At 43.8% G+C, this 12741-nt stretch overlaps 1 long non-coding RNA gene across 1 annotated transcript in view; it reads left to right on the top strand.

Moving 5' to 3' along the window:
* Positions 1 to 385: 385 nt before the first annotated feature.
* The window catches only part of LOC128628553 (uncharacterized), a 266595-nt gene continuing 254239 nt past the window's right edge, over positions 386 to 12741 (top strand). The window contains exon 1 of the long non-coding RNA XR_008392966.1: positions 386 to 470. This is a non-coding gene — a long non-coding RNA (uncharacterized LOC128628553). The remainder of the gene's footprint in view (positions 471 to 12741) is intronic.

Raw genomic sequence — 12741 nt, 5'->3', positions numbered from 1 at the left:
AAATAGAGGCATTCACTGCTCTTGTGATTATCTGGCTGCCAGGTGAATGAGCAGGAAGGATATTTAGTCCCAGGAGCCCTGGGAAGCTGCTTTCAATAGCTTTTATGGTCTCGGTGCTTGAGACTTTAATTTATTTGACATTTGGTTGTTGAAGATGATTTATTTTCTCTGGCTTGTTTTCATTATCTCAGGCACTTGAGAGGGGAAATTTAGAGAGTAGGACATGGGAAAGCAGTCCTTTAGGTCCTGGCGACACCAAGGGCGGTGTCCAGGCTAGAGTATTACCCGGGAGTTTGTTAGAAAGGGACACTCTCGGGTCCCCACTTTGACCTCCTGAATCAGAATTTGCATTTTAACAAGATACCCAGGCGGTCCGTTCGCATGTTATGAATTTAAGAAGGACTGCTCCACAATGTCCCCTGCTGGTTTCTGAGGTGCTGAAGGAACGCTGTAGTCTGTCTTGGCCTCAGGTATGCTTTTTAAAGGCTGGTGTGATTTCTTAACAGGGCACCTAGTACAGTGTCTGGTGTGACTTCCTTCTCTTCATCACCGCTGCATCATTAATGAACAGCATGGTAACTGGGTGTTTACTGTAAAGCCCGAGCACGGTTCTAAGTGCTTTATAAATACTATCTCATTTAATCTTTAGAACAACTCTGAGGGGATACTACTATTATTCCTGTCTTATACATGGGGAAATGGAGACGAAAGAGATTGGGTACATATTTTTTTGTTCATTGGAATGGAAATCAAAGAGGTTAACTTAGAGAAGGTAGCATGAGGTTAATGGAAAGAGCTTGGGCTTTGATTGGATGATGTGACACCAGTTTAATTTTGATTTGTTTTGCATGCTATTAAGATAATCTTGGGAATATCGTTACAGCCGTCATAGGTTAATTAGGAGGGTAAAAATAATATCATATGCAGATTGTCTAGCAGAATCCCTGGAAAATAGTAAGTACTTAGTAAGTGTGTATCTTTTTCTTCTTTGCTATCTCCTCCCTGCTTTTTCCCTTATCTTCTATTCTGTTATTTTTCTTGTGCTACCCTACTGCTAGCTAACTTCGGTTCTTCACTTCACTCCTAAGCACCACTGCCTGGAATCCCCCAGCTACACAGGACTGAGGTTTTATAATGCATGTATCTTCTTAAATATACTGCTTAGAAAGGACTCAATGTGAAGTCTTAGCTCAGTTGTCATTTGATTAATAAGCATCCGTGTTTTAAGCGCTTAGCTTAGATGGTTCTTAGAATCCAGGTGGTTGCTGTGAAAGAGGTTAGATTCTGATCTGAATTGAAAGCAAGTGCCTTCAGGTGAAATGTGTGGAAACATGCAGATTCAGTGCCTTACCTGGAGTCTGGATGAGTCTCAATCCATCTCCATTAACTGCTATTTCCATGACCTTGGGCCATTCACAAATGAAACAGAGTGGTGCTTAAGTGCACAGCCTCGGGAACCAAATTGCCTGGGCCTGATTCTTGGCTGTGGTGCTGACTAGTATGGGCATAATTAAACCTGGTTCATAAGTTCCTGTGAGGATTAAATGAGTTGATGCATGTTTAAAGCTCCTGGAATAGGCCTGGCCCATGTTAAGGGCTTTTGTGCGTGATATTTTCCATCGTACTTAGCCATTTGAACCCCCGTTTCCTCACCTGTATAATGGATAATCAGCCTTCCAAAGGGCCAGGCCTTAAATGTGGTGGCATAATGGGTCTGGTGCAGTGCCTGGCACGAGCAGATACTCAGTTCATGTTTGTGTCCTGCTGAACTAGGGAGACACGCAGAGTAGCCATTGTTTTGGAGGATTGATCACATACTTGTCCTCTGCACAAATGTGCATGATTTGGGGCTGTCAAGTTGGACATTTTTACTAGGTCCTATTTAAATTACTCATTGATCTTATTATATAAATCTTTAAAAAAATTTTTATTTATTTGAATTTTCTTTAAACATTTTATTTATGTGTTTTTAGAGAGAGGGGAAGGGAGGGAGAAAGAGAAGGAGAGAAACATCAATGTATGTTTGCCTCTCGCATGCCCCCTACTGGGGACCTGGCCCACAACACAGGCATGTTCACTGACTGGGAATCGAACCGGCAACACTTTTGGTCACAGGCCAGCACTCAATGCACTGAGCCACACCAGCCAGGGCTGAATCTAACAGAAGAGGCAGATGTTACAAGAGCTGACAACTACACAATAAAATGATGATGATGATGATGATAATGAAGAAACATACTTAGGTGTTTCCAGAGTTCTCCTTGGAAAACTCACACTCCTCTCCAGGGGTAGTGATAGGGCAGATATTGACTAAAATATCATTTAAATAAGGAAATGCATCCATGGCAACTGAGAAGACTGGGAACGGCCTGGGAGGACTCCACTGGCAGCAAAATGACAGAAATGGTATGTAATGTTCTTCACCAGTCACCAGCAAAACCTGTCATTCAAACTGCCCACGGCAAGAGGCGATCATAGTGGACCAGTGCAGCTGATTTCTTCACAGCACTGGGGCATATCCCGACAACATCCACTGGAACCTTGCGGGTCTTCCAAGAAGTGGGAAGGCGCGGCTTCATATTTTTCTTATTTTATGGATTGGCAAGGTGGTTGTCAGGAAATACTGTGAAGTGGAACTTGGTGCTTCGCTGCCACTTAGCCCTCTGTTGTCTATGATATCTCTCTCTCATTCTGAGGCTTTTTTTAAAAAGAGTATTTCTCTTACCTGCTTATCAAGGTGAGAAGTTTAGATGATACACTATATACCTTAAGATGTTATTTCTTACCTTTGAAAGTCTTTTCATTTTACAATTCCTTATAGACTAAGCCATATTTAGTGACTAAACTATTTAACCGGCCAAACACAATGTGAGGACCTGATGGTATGAGTTGCCTCAGTGTCTGTAGGAGACGTCTATGTTCTGATGTAGGTGAAAGACCCTTTTCCTGCAAAGAACATGTGGTTTATCTTCAGAGCTTGCCGTGGGTTGCCGTGTTTATCCTGGCCCTGGGAAAATCAGCCTCTGCTCTAGGTGAAGTGCTCTCTGTCCTGCCTCTCTCACTCTAGTAGCCCTTGACCTTTAATTTGTCTTTCTCCTCTGTTCAACTTAGCCTGCCTGTGGCTCACCCAGGCTCCGTGGAGCTGCACAGTTGGGTCTGAAGACAAAGTGATTACCAAACTCAGCTCGAGTGAACTGACCTTAGCAAAGGTCTGGAGTTACATCTCGTCTCAGAACATCTACTTGGAGCTATACAGTTAGTTAGTAAAAAAATATTCTTAGGTATTTGCCATTTTTAGTCAGATGCAAGTTAGATACCTTGGGTTTCTCCTTTTGTGTGCGGACAAACCCGGTTCCATGGGAACTTTGAAAAATTGATTCCTGAATACTCCCTCCACCACAATGAATTGGACTCTTTAGTTGGTGGGTGAAGACCAGGAAATCCAGGAATCTGAATGACAAGGAGCAACAACAGGTGTCTATATGCAATACTTACATAGCCGAGGGGCCTCTGGTCCAAGGACAAGTGCTCAGGAAACAGTCCAACACTTTTTAGTTTATGAGTATTGAAACTGAGGCCCAAGAAACTTGCCCAGCCAGAGGGCAAGGCTGTATTGCCTCCCTGACTGGCTTTATGAGTATCTTTAGCCTTTCCTTCCCAGTGACCACTTAGGAGGTGTTGATGGACTGGCTGTGCTTTAAGTGAGAATGTGCCAACATGTTTTTTCTTAACCAGCTGCGTAGCAACTTCCCTTGCAGTTGGTACTCAAAGGCCTCGTCCTATTTCGTCAGTAATGGCTTTTAGTTTTATAATGTTCCACTGGGCCTACTTTGAATGTAAAGGGCTTTCTATTACAGTTAAAGAACACTCCATTGTTGCTTAATTTCCAAATCAAGTGTGCATAAATAATTTATTGACGCGATGTTGCACTCAGACAGTTCTTTGAAATTGCCCTGTGTAACTTTATTAAGAGCAGAACCCAGATTGTTAATCCGTCTGATTGGAAAGGGGGAAAAATGGATCTATATATTATTTAACCATTCAGGTGGTAAACTGCATTGCCCCCTGAAAGTCCTAACCACTGCTTTCAGTCATCGCATTTAAATAATAAATAAAACAGAGTCTGTGCATTAGAAAAACATGCCATGTTTTGTTAGCATAATCAGAAAAATGGAGTTGCTACAAACCCTTTCCCCATCTGCCAGTCATTGTATTAAATGTTTCTGCAATTTTATTAGAATTCTCTGTCTCTGCAGACGCCGGTCAGCTGTGAAATTGAAATTGCAAACAGAAACATTGCATTTTCTTTCCACAGTGGAAACTGAGAAAGTCCATTTTTTGGACAGGTAAAGAGATAGCCTGACCTTGTCAATGGGGTCATTCTCTGTTTGGTTTGAAGGCAGGTTTGGGCTCCTGTCTTGAAAGGGGGGGAAGGAAGGCGGCAATCTGATCGCACGTCCTCCCCTATTCACAGAAGGAGAGCTTTTGAGCTTTCCTGAGTGTAGCTCATTTTTCTTTCTCCCTCTTGCTCTGAGTACAGGGAGGTTGCACTGGTGAGGCTTTAGTGCTAGAGAGCTGCAGAAGTTTCCATGAGATGTTAACTCTATCGTTTTGAGGTTTTCTAGTGGGTAGGTGGGATTAATGGCAGTGATAAGTAGTTATTGCTGGGCTGTTGGAACCTGAGTTGAGCCTGAAATGGGAGTTAAGAATGATAGTTGGATTATCTTTGCTTGAAGCATTCTTTACTTCTCCTTTTCCTGGGTAATTCCCAATCTTTCTTAAATGTCACTTTCACTAGGAAGATTACTTCCATCAGCCTTTTCCACTCACTCAGGACCAGGTTATTTGCACCTGCTCTGAACTACCATTACTCTGAACTACGTGCTGGTTTTGCTAATTTAAATGCCCGTCTCTCTTCATAGATTGTAGACTTTCTGAAGAGCAAGGCTCTATCTGTCTTGCTCATCATTTTATCTCTAGGCTCAGAACTGTGTAGGTCTGTTAGACTCGGATGGGTCAATATTTGTTAAAGGAATGAATGACCAAATAAAAAGTACCTCCAGAAATACTGGAGTACTTAGCTGAGATGTACTGGCAAAACAGGAAATTCAGAACTAGGGTAAGGAATACATGGTGGATTTGTATAGCATGGAATGTAGGATGGGAACCGGGGAAATCATAGTAATCACATAACAGCAAGTCTTTATAACAGTGGTTATAAAATCTGACCAGCGTTCTGGGGTTGGAGAGAAAACGTGGAGGTGGATCTTTTGTCTTCAGATCTTCAGTTTCAGCTGTAGATATTTTGTGGTGTGAAGGGAAATAATGAAGTATTTTTTTACACAGGTACGTTGTATACTCTAGGCATCAACTTGAGTCGAACAGACATGTTCCAGCACTTTAACAATTCAGCGTGGAGTCCAGGGCAGCTCGGTCCCTGCACATTTATGCTGTTCTGTGCCAGGCCTCGACATATGTCAGGTGCTGTGAGCTTGTGTTGAGTGCTTCTCACAAGTTATTTCACTTACTATAATTTTGGACTATGAGATGCACTTTCCCCCCAAATTTGGGAGGAAAATGGGGGTGCATCTTATAGTCCTAATGTAGCTTACCTGGCTCGCTGCGGGGAGGGGGAGGTGGTGGAGCAGGGTCACAGGTTATTAAATATTTTATTACATATTTTGCTTCAAAGTTTTTTTTTTCCTATTTTCCTCCTCTAAAACCCAGGTGCATCTTAGGGTCCAGTGCATTTTACAGTCCTAAAAATATGGTAATCTTCTAAACAGTCCTATGGTTGTAGGTAAAATTTCTATGCCTCTCTTGCAGCTATGGAAACTGAGATGCGGCAGCCACCTTGAGTTGCCCAAGGTCACATAGTTAAGTAGTGTTTAAATCTATGACTAGTGAATTCCAAAGTTCAACAGGCTTCTAACCACAATAATGTACTCCATCTCTCTGCAGACCAGAAGAGGTGTTTGATGAATGCATGTTTAATTAGCGAAAGAAGGACTGTGGGGATACAGACAGGTTTGTTCACTGGAGGAGCCAGATGGTTCCCACGAGGCTGCCTGCAGGTCAGGCACCTGGGAGGTGGCCCCCCCCCCCTCCATGGGAGGGAGTGGCTGTGCCCCTACTTTACGCAAGTTCTCCAGGTGCTGTCAGCTGGGGTGTTTTCAGCAACTCCCCTGAGCAGCTGGCGCCTAAACTCATATGGTTTTTATTTTAGACATGGAAGCCTGTTTCCTGGAAAATCCTGTAAAAAGAGAGAGCAGCAGGCAAGGGGTTCATTTCCTGAAGTACAAATGGTGATGTGTCCCGCTGTGCCCGATGCTCGCAGGTCTGTGGGATGCCACGAGAACGGGGACCATGTGCGCTGTCCGCTGCTGAATTCCCGTTTGAGAGTTCCAGCTTGCACTGTGTGACAGTTATGTGGCCTTTGTCCACCCTGCTTGCTTGCTGAGACCCAATGAAAGGCGTACACATCCCTCAGACTTGAGGCAACAAAATAAAAGCCACAAAATAGACGGCTCTGAGTGCTGCTGCCCCTTTGTTCTTTTTCTGTAAGTTTGTTTGCATGACAGCCTTCTGTGTTTGCTTCTGGTAGCTACCTAAAGCATCTGTTCATTTAATCATCATTATCTTGAAAGCGACTACCATTTATTGACACTTCTACTGCGTGCCATGTTATGAACTAATCACCTTTTTAGTGTATCACTTATTCTTTATTGCTTGGATATCTGAACGTAATCTCTATTAACAGATGAAAAATCCCATAGTTTAGAGAAGCTTAGTAACTCCCCTGAAGTCACTTACTAGTCAGTGGTGGAGCCAGACCACCATCAAGGTCCATCTGACTCCAGAGTCCAGTTCTCAAATCAGCACATCCTGCTGCCACTGTACACACTGGCTGGGCCCCATTAATGACCTTTGTCTTTGAAGTCATCTGTCTGGTGCAGCTTCGAGATGCCCAGTAGCCAGGAAGTGTGTTGATTTAGGCAGGTGGGTAGTTATTTTCTGCTGACAGAACTGCTCCCGTATCTGTCTGTGACTGCCCCTCATCAACAAACTCCATGTACTGCTGAAGGAGCCCAGAGGCAATTACATCGACTTAGGAGCCAGTACTTCTCTGGGGGACGTAAAAGCCGCAGCAGCTTGTTCTGGTCTCCTCTGTAGAGCTAGCTGGATATTTAGCTTCACCAGTGTTTTCATCCCCTAGGCTATAAGCCCAATGGATTACAAAAGCCTCTCTGGCAAAAATCTCCAGGAGGCACCTGCTATTTTTGAACACCGTCTTCCTCTGCTGCCATGGTTCCGGAATTTAATTATGGAGCCTGGATTAGTGTAAGGCCATGTTCCATCTGCTATTGTACTTAGTACCTTTTATCCTCAAGAGAAGATGCCATTTCCATCACGCTCTTCCAATTTCTCTTTGAAGTTGGGCTTCTCAAAGGGCCGCTGTCTGGTGGGTGCCTTTGGGCAGGTGTCATGCCTGCTATTTGCCTGAATGGCTGCCACCAGCCTGGGATTTGCTTTCTGTGTTTTGTCAGAGCCTTGCTCTGCACGCGCTCTCGTTATAAAGTCCACAGAAGACTGCATTGTAAGAAAGGCTGGGGGAGACTGGCTTTCGAAACACTGCCATTTCTCCTGATCAAAGGCCACTAGCGATTGGCAGCACATTTGAAAAGCTGTGAATTGGCATCATGCTCACACCCCTTAGTCATTCTTGGAGGTCTGCTGGCACTGTGGCAGCTCGTGCCTTAAAGTCTCAGTCTGTTCAGAAAGATGACCTGTCTGATGTGCCAGGTCGGGGCTTAGCCCAGCAGAGGGCTGAGCTGCTCTCTGCAGTGTGCAGACCCTCAAATCTGTGTAACCAGGCCTCTTATTCATGAAGTTAGGATTTTTTGAGACAGTGTGGAACTTGGGTTTTGGAAAGTTGGGCTGTGTAAGTATTGGGAAAGGGAATTTATTTATTTATTTAAAATAGGATCTTAGCACTGATGATTTCATCTAGAAACATCTTTTCATCTAAGTGTGATCTGTTGGGCTTCTTAGAGTGGGGTCCACCTGCAACAGGGAGGCGTTCGAGCCTATGGTGGGCCCAAACTGCTTTACCACCCACCCCCCTGCCCCCAGTATCTGTGTCGAATTCCTGGAAGCTGTGAATGTTACTTTATTTGGGAAGAGTTTTTGCAGATGTGGTTAAGTTAAGGATTTCGAGGTCAGGAGATCACCCCGATTACCAGGTGGGTCCTCTCACTGTTCTTATCAGAGACAAGAGACAGAGGAGGAGGAGGAGGAGGAGGAGGTGGCAGCACCGTGACCACATTGGCAGAGATTGGAGTGATTCGGCCATAAGTCAGGGAAAGCGGAGAGCCACCAGAAGCTGCAAGGAAGAACAGGTTCTATTCCAGAGCTTCCAGCAGGAATGTGGCTCTCTGGACATCTTGGTTTCAGACTTGAGAGACAGTAAATTTCTGTTTTTTTAAGCCATCCAGTTTGTGCTGATTGGTTACAGTTAACGACAGGAAACTAATACACTGCCAAATAAGCCAAATAAGTTTTTACATTGTTCTCCTTTCAAGAGAGTTTATGTCTTACTTGCCTGGGCTACAAATTCTTCACCGTGTGCATGTGTTTTAACAGCAGCTGACTGTAAGATACTCTACACTTTTGAAAGTGCTTTGACGACTCTGTGAAGATGAACAAGGTTTATTTATTATGTTCACCGATGGGGTTAAATGCCTCGTTCTGGAGTCCACCTGGCTCTGGATTGGCAACCTGGTACAGTACTTAATAAGTAGTATCCTTCTCTCCCTTCTCCAAACATTACCTTATTAGACTTTTTTTTTTTTCTAAAATGTTGTGAAGGAAGCATAACACTATGGAGTAATTAAGAAGAAGGTTCTCAAATCATAATGGTTGGCTCTAAATTCTGACTCCCTTTCTCACTAGCTGAGCAAATTACTTAACCTTTATGTTTCTTAGTTTCTTTATCTGTGGAATGGGGATAATAATAGTGCCCTTTTCATAGGGCTTTTGTGAAGTTTAAATGACTTAATTCATGTGACACACTTATTATATGTATATAGTAGGAGAAGACCCTTAAATAACATAGCAAATCCTACATAAATGTAAGTCTTAAGCCTTTGTTTTAAAGTCCATTTTGTCAGATATAAGTACTGCTATTCTAGCTTTTTTCATTTCCATTTATATGAATATATTTCTCCATGTCTTTATTTATAATCTGTACCTTTCATTCTGAGGTGGGTCTCTTATAGAGAGAGACTCACTTACCATAGGGTCTTGCTTTCTTATGCATTCAATCATCCAGTGTCTTTTGATTGGAGCATTTAAGCCATTGATACTTAAAGTGATTATTGATAGCTTTGTTGTTATTGCCATTTTTTTCTTTTCTCCCTCTCTTCCTCCTCCTCCTTCCTTTGCTTCTTCCTCTTCCTCCTTCTTTTTCTTCTCCCCCCCCTTCCTCTTCTTCAGAAAGACCCTTTAACATTTTTTGTAATACTGGTTTGGTAATAATGAACTCCTTTACCTTTTTCTTATCTGGGAAGCTCTTTATTTCCCCTTTAATTTTTTGGATTTAATCTATATTGCATTTTCTTCCCATTACCATTTAGTTCCTTGTGCCTCTGTTCCTCCAGCAATCACCACGCTGTTGTCCATGCCCATGAGTCCTTTTGCCTTTTGCCTTTATAGGTAAAGTAGTCTTGGTTGTAGGTACTTGCTTTTCATCACTTTGAATATTTCATGCCAATCCTTTCTGGCCTCAAATGCTTTTGTTGAGAAATCAGCTGACACTCTTATGGGAGCTCCCTTAATAATTGTCTTTCTCTTGCTACTTTTAAGATTCCCTCTTTGTCCTTAACTTTGCCATTTTTATTATGTCATGTCTTTGTTTGGGCCTCTTTGGGTTCATCTTGTTTAGAATTCTCTGTGCTTCCTGGACTTGTGTGTCTTTCCTTCACCCAGTTATGGAAGTTTTCAGTCATTATGTTTTTAAACAGGTTCTCGATCTCTCGTTCTGCCTCTTCTTCTTCTGGTACTCCTATGATGCGGATGTTGTTACACTTCACATTGTTCCAAAGATCTCTTATACTATTCCCATTTTTAAATTCCTTTTTCTTTTGTCTTCCCTGATTGGTTTTTTTCTGCTAACTTGTCTTCCAACTCACTGATTTGATTCTTTGCTTCATTCAATCTACTGCTTAGTCTTTCTAGTGTATTCTTCATTGCATACATTATACTCTTTGTATCTAACTGGTTCTTTTTTATGGTTTCTATGTCCTTTTTCTTATTCTTAGAGTTCTCACCAAGTTTCTTGAGCATCCTTATAACCATTTTTTTAACTCTATATCTTATACATTGGTTGCTTCCATTTCAATTAGCTGTTTTTCTGGAGATTTTTCCTGTTCTTTCATTTAGAGCATGTTTCTTTATGTCCCCATCTTGGTTTCCTCTTTGTGTTTCTTTCTGTGTATTAAATATATCCTCTACTTCTTATTCAGTTTTTATAGGGTGGCCTCATATAGTAGGTGTCCTGTGGGACCCAATGACCCAGTGTTTTTGAAAACCTGAGCTGGGTGCTCCAGGAATGTCCTTACTGTGGGTTACATGGGCTCTCCTATTATAAGTGAGTTTTGATGGCTATTGGCCCATTTGTGCGTGGGGTCGACCTTCAGGCTGGCTGACTGTGAGGAACAACCCTAGCCACAGTGTACACGCTGCTGTGCAGGTGTTGATCACATGAAGTATAACTTACCTTAGAAGGATCTGGTGCCTGCCAAGATCTCCCTTTGGATATGCCACTTGTGAAGCTAATTGCAGCCTGCGCTGATGTTGTCTGAAGCTGGCCACTGGGTGTGTTGGTTCTGGGGCCTCTTGGGAGGGACTCTAGTGCAGCACAGTGTCAGATGATGCCTGTGACTGGCCTTGGGCAAGTCGTTTGGAGCTACAGAGTGATCATATTTTGTGGCTGCCTTTGCTGGACCTTGATGTGCATGGGAAGGATCAAGCTGTGCACCAGTGCTGGCTTTTACCAATACCAGGCTTAGGGGTATTTTAGTAAAGTCGTTAGAGACTCCAAAGACTGCCTTTACTTGTCTCTACCTGCTGGCTGCCAGTTAGGCTCAGTCAATGACTGATCCTCTGGCAGTACTAGAATTGCATGAGGTTGGTTCTCAGTGTGTTAGTAGGTAGGGGCATGTGGTATTCACCAGATTGAGACTTGTTCAAACCTGGTCCCAGTGCTGGGTCTGAAGCTACTCGGCAAGTATTCCAGGTTATACCAAGTATAGCTGCCACCTGCTGGGTACTTGTACACCTTTGTAGTGGGGTGGGTTCTCAGGATGTTGTCAGGGTGAGGCCAGCAGAGTTTACCAGGCCCAAACAGACCAAGATTTGGTCATGTGAAGGGAGGGCTCTCCACTGGTTGAGTATGTGAGGGAAAAATGGCCTCCATCCACACAACTCAGTCTGTTCTAGATTCTGCCAAGAGCCTGATCTCAACAGAGACAGACTGCTGGGAATTGGGAGGATAGGGATAGTTGAACTTTCATAAGAGGGAGGTGCTGGCCAGGCTTAGGAGAAGGTGGGAGGAGTTGCCCCCACCCCAGAGCCATACAACTCAGTCTGTCTAGGATTCTGCCCTGACCTGGGGAGAGCAGAGCAACCAGGAATCAGGAGGGTGGGGCTAGAGGATCTCCTGTGATGGGGATGCCTCAGTCAGGTACACAAGAAAGTGAGCAGAATAGCCCCCAGTCCAAAGCCTGAAATCACTGAAATCACCTGAATCACCTCTTACCTTGATCTTTTGACCCTGGCCCAGGCAGCTGACTCCTCAGCAGGGTCTAAGCCCTGCAGAGTGGGGCAGCAGGGAAATCAGAGAGTGGGGCTATTGCATTTCTTTAGGCTGCAGCCGTATGGAGGGGAAGGCTCCACTCAACAAAGATGGTGTCTGCAGTGTGGGAGTGACTCAGCACAGGTATCATGGTGGGTATCTCTTTAGCTCTGTCCCCAGAGCAACAAACCCCAGTGTCTCCTCATGTGACTCTAATATACTCTGCCCTCCTTCTCCTGGAGCCCAGGTGAGTGGCTGTGATCAAGATTTTGTGCATAGGCTTTTTAAGGGGATGCTTATGTCTCTGGCAGTCTCCTGTATCTCCCTGGCAGGCAGAATCCCCACCAATTTTCACAGCCAGATGTTATGTGGGTGCCTCTTCCTGACTCTGATGCTCTGGGCTGGGGAGCTCAGCTTGGGGTTTAGACCCCACTCTTCTCAGGGGGAACCTTTGCAACCAAGATATCCCTCCAGGATCTCAGCTGCTGCCGTGGAAGCAGGGCCAGCCCATTTGTGTCTCTGGCCTTCCTTCCAGTCTCAATGTGACTTCTATAAATCCTTGGTTGTAATACATCTCTTCAGCTAGTCTTCAGTTGGTTATTCAGGTTGATTGCTCTGTATTTTAGTTATAATTCCAGTTTGGTCCTGGGAGGAGGTGAATATAACATCTATCCACTCTGCTTCCACCTTGGATCCCCTTTAGATTTCTTGTTGCAGTTCTTTCTTACCTATCCGTTAAACTCAGCCTGGCTTGTGGCCCTTCTTCTTGGGTCTCAATTTCTGTAGGGGCATCCCTCTGCTCTGAGACTTGACTCACTGGCACTAATGAGTAGGTGGGTGTTCATGTTTTAATATTATTTCTTCCAGGTAAAATGTTTGTGTTTTGA

The sequence above is a fragment of the Artibeus jamaicensis genome, unplaced genomic scaffold (assembly GCF_021234435.1).
Source record: "Artibeus jamaicensis isolate MK-2021 breed Jamaican fruit bat unplaced genomic scaffold, CSHL_Jam_final contig_797, whole genome shotgun sequence".
Taxonomy (NCBI): Eukaryota; Metazoa; Chordata; class Mammalia; order Chiroptera; family Phyllostomidae; genus Artibeus; species Artibeus jamaicensis.
This window is presented reverse-complemented; position numbering and strand designations above follow the sequence as displayed.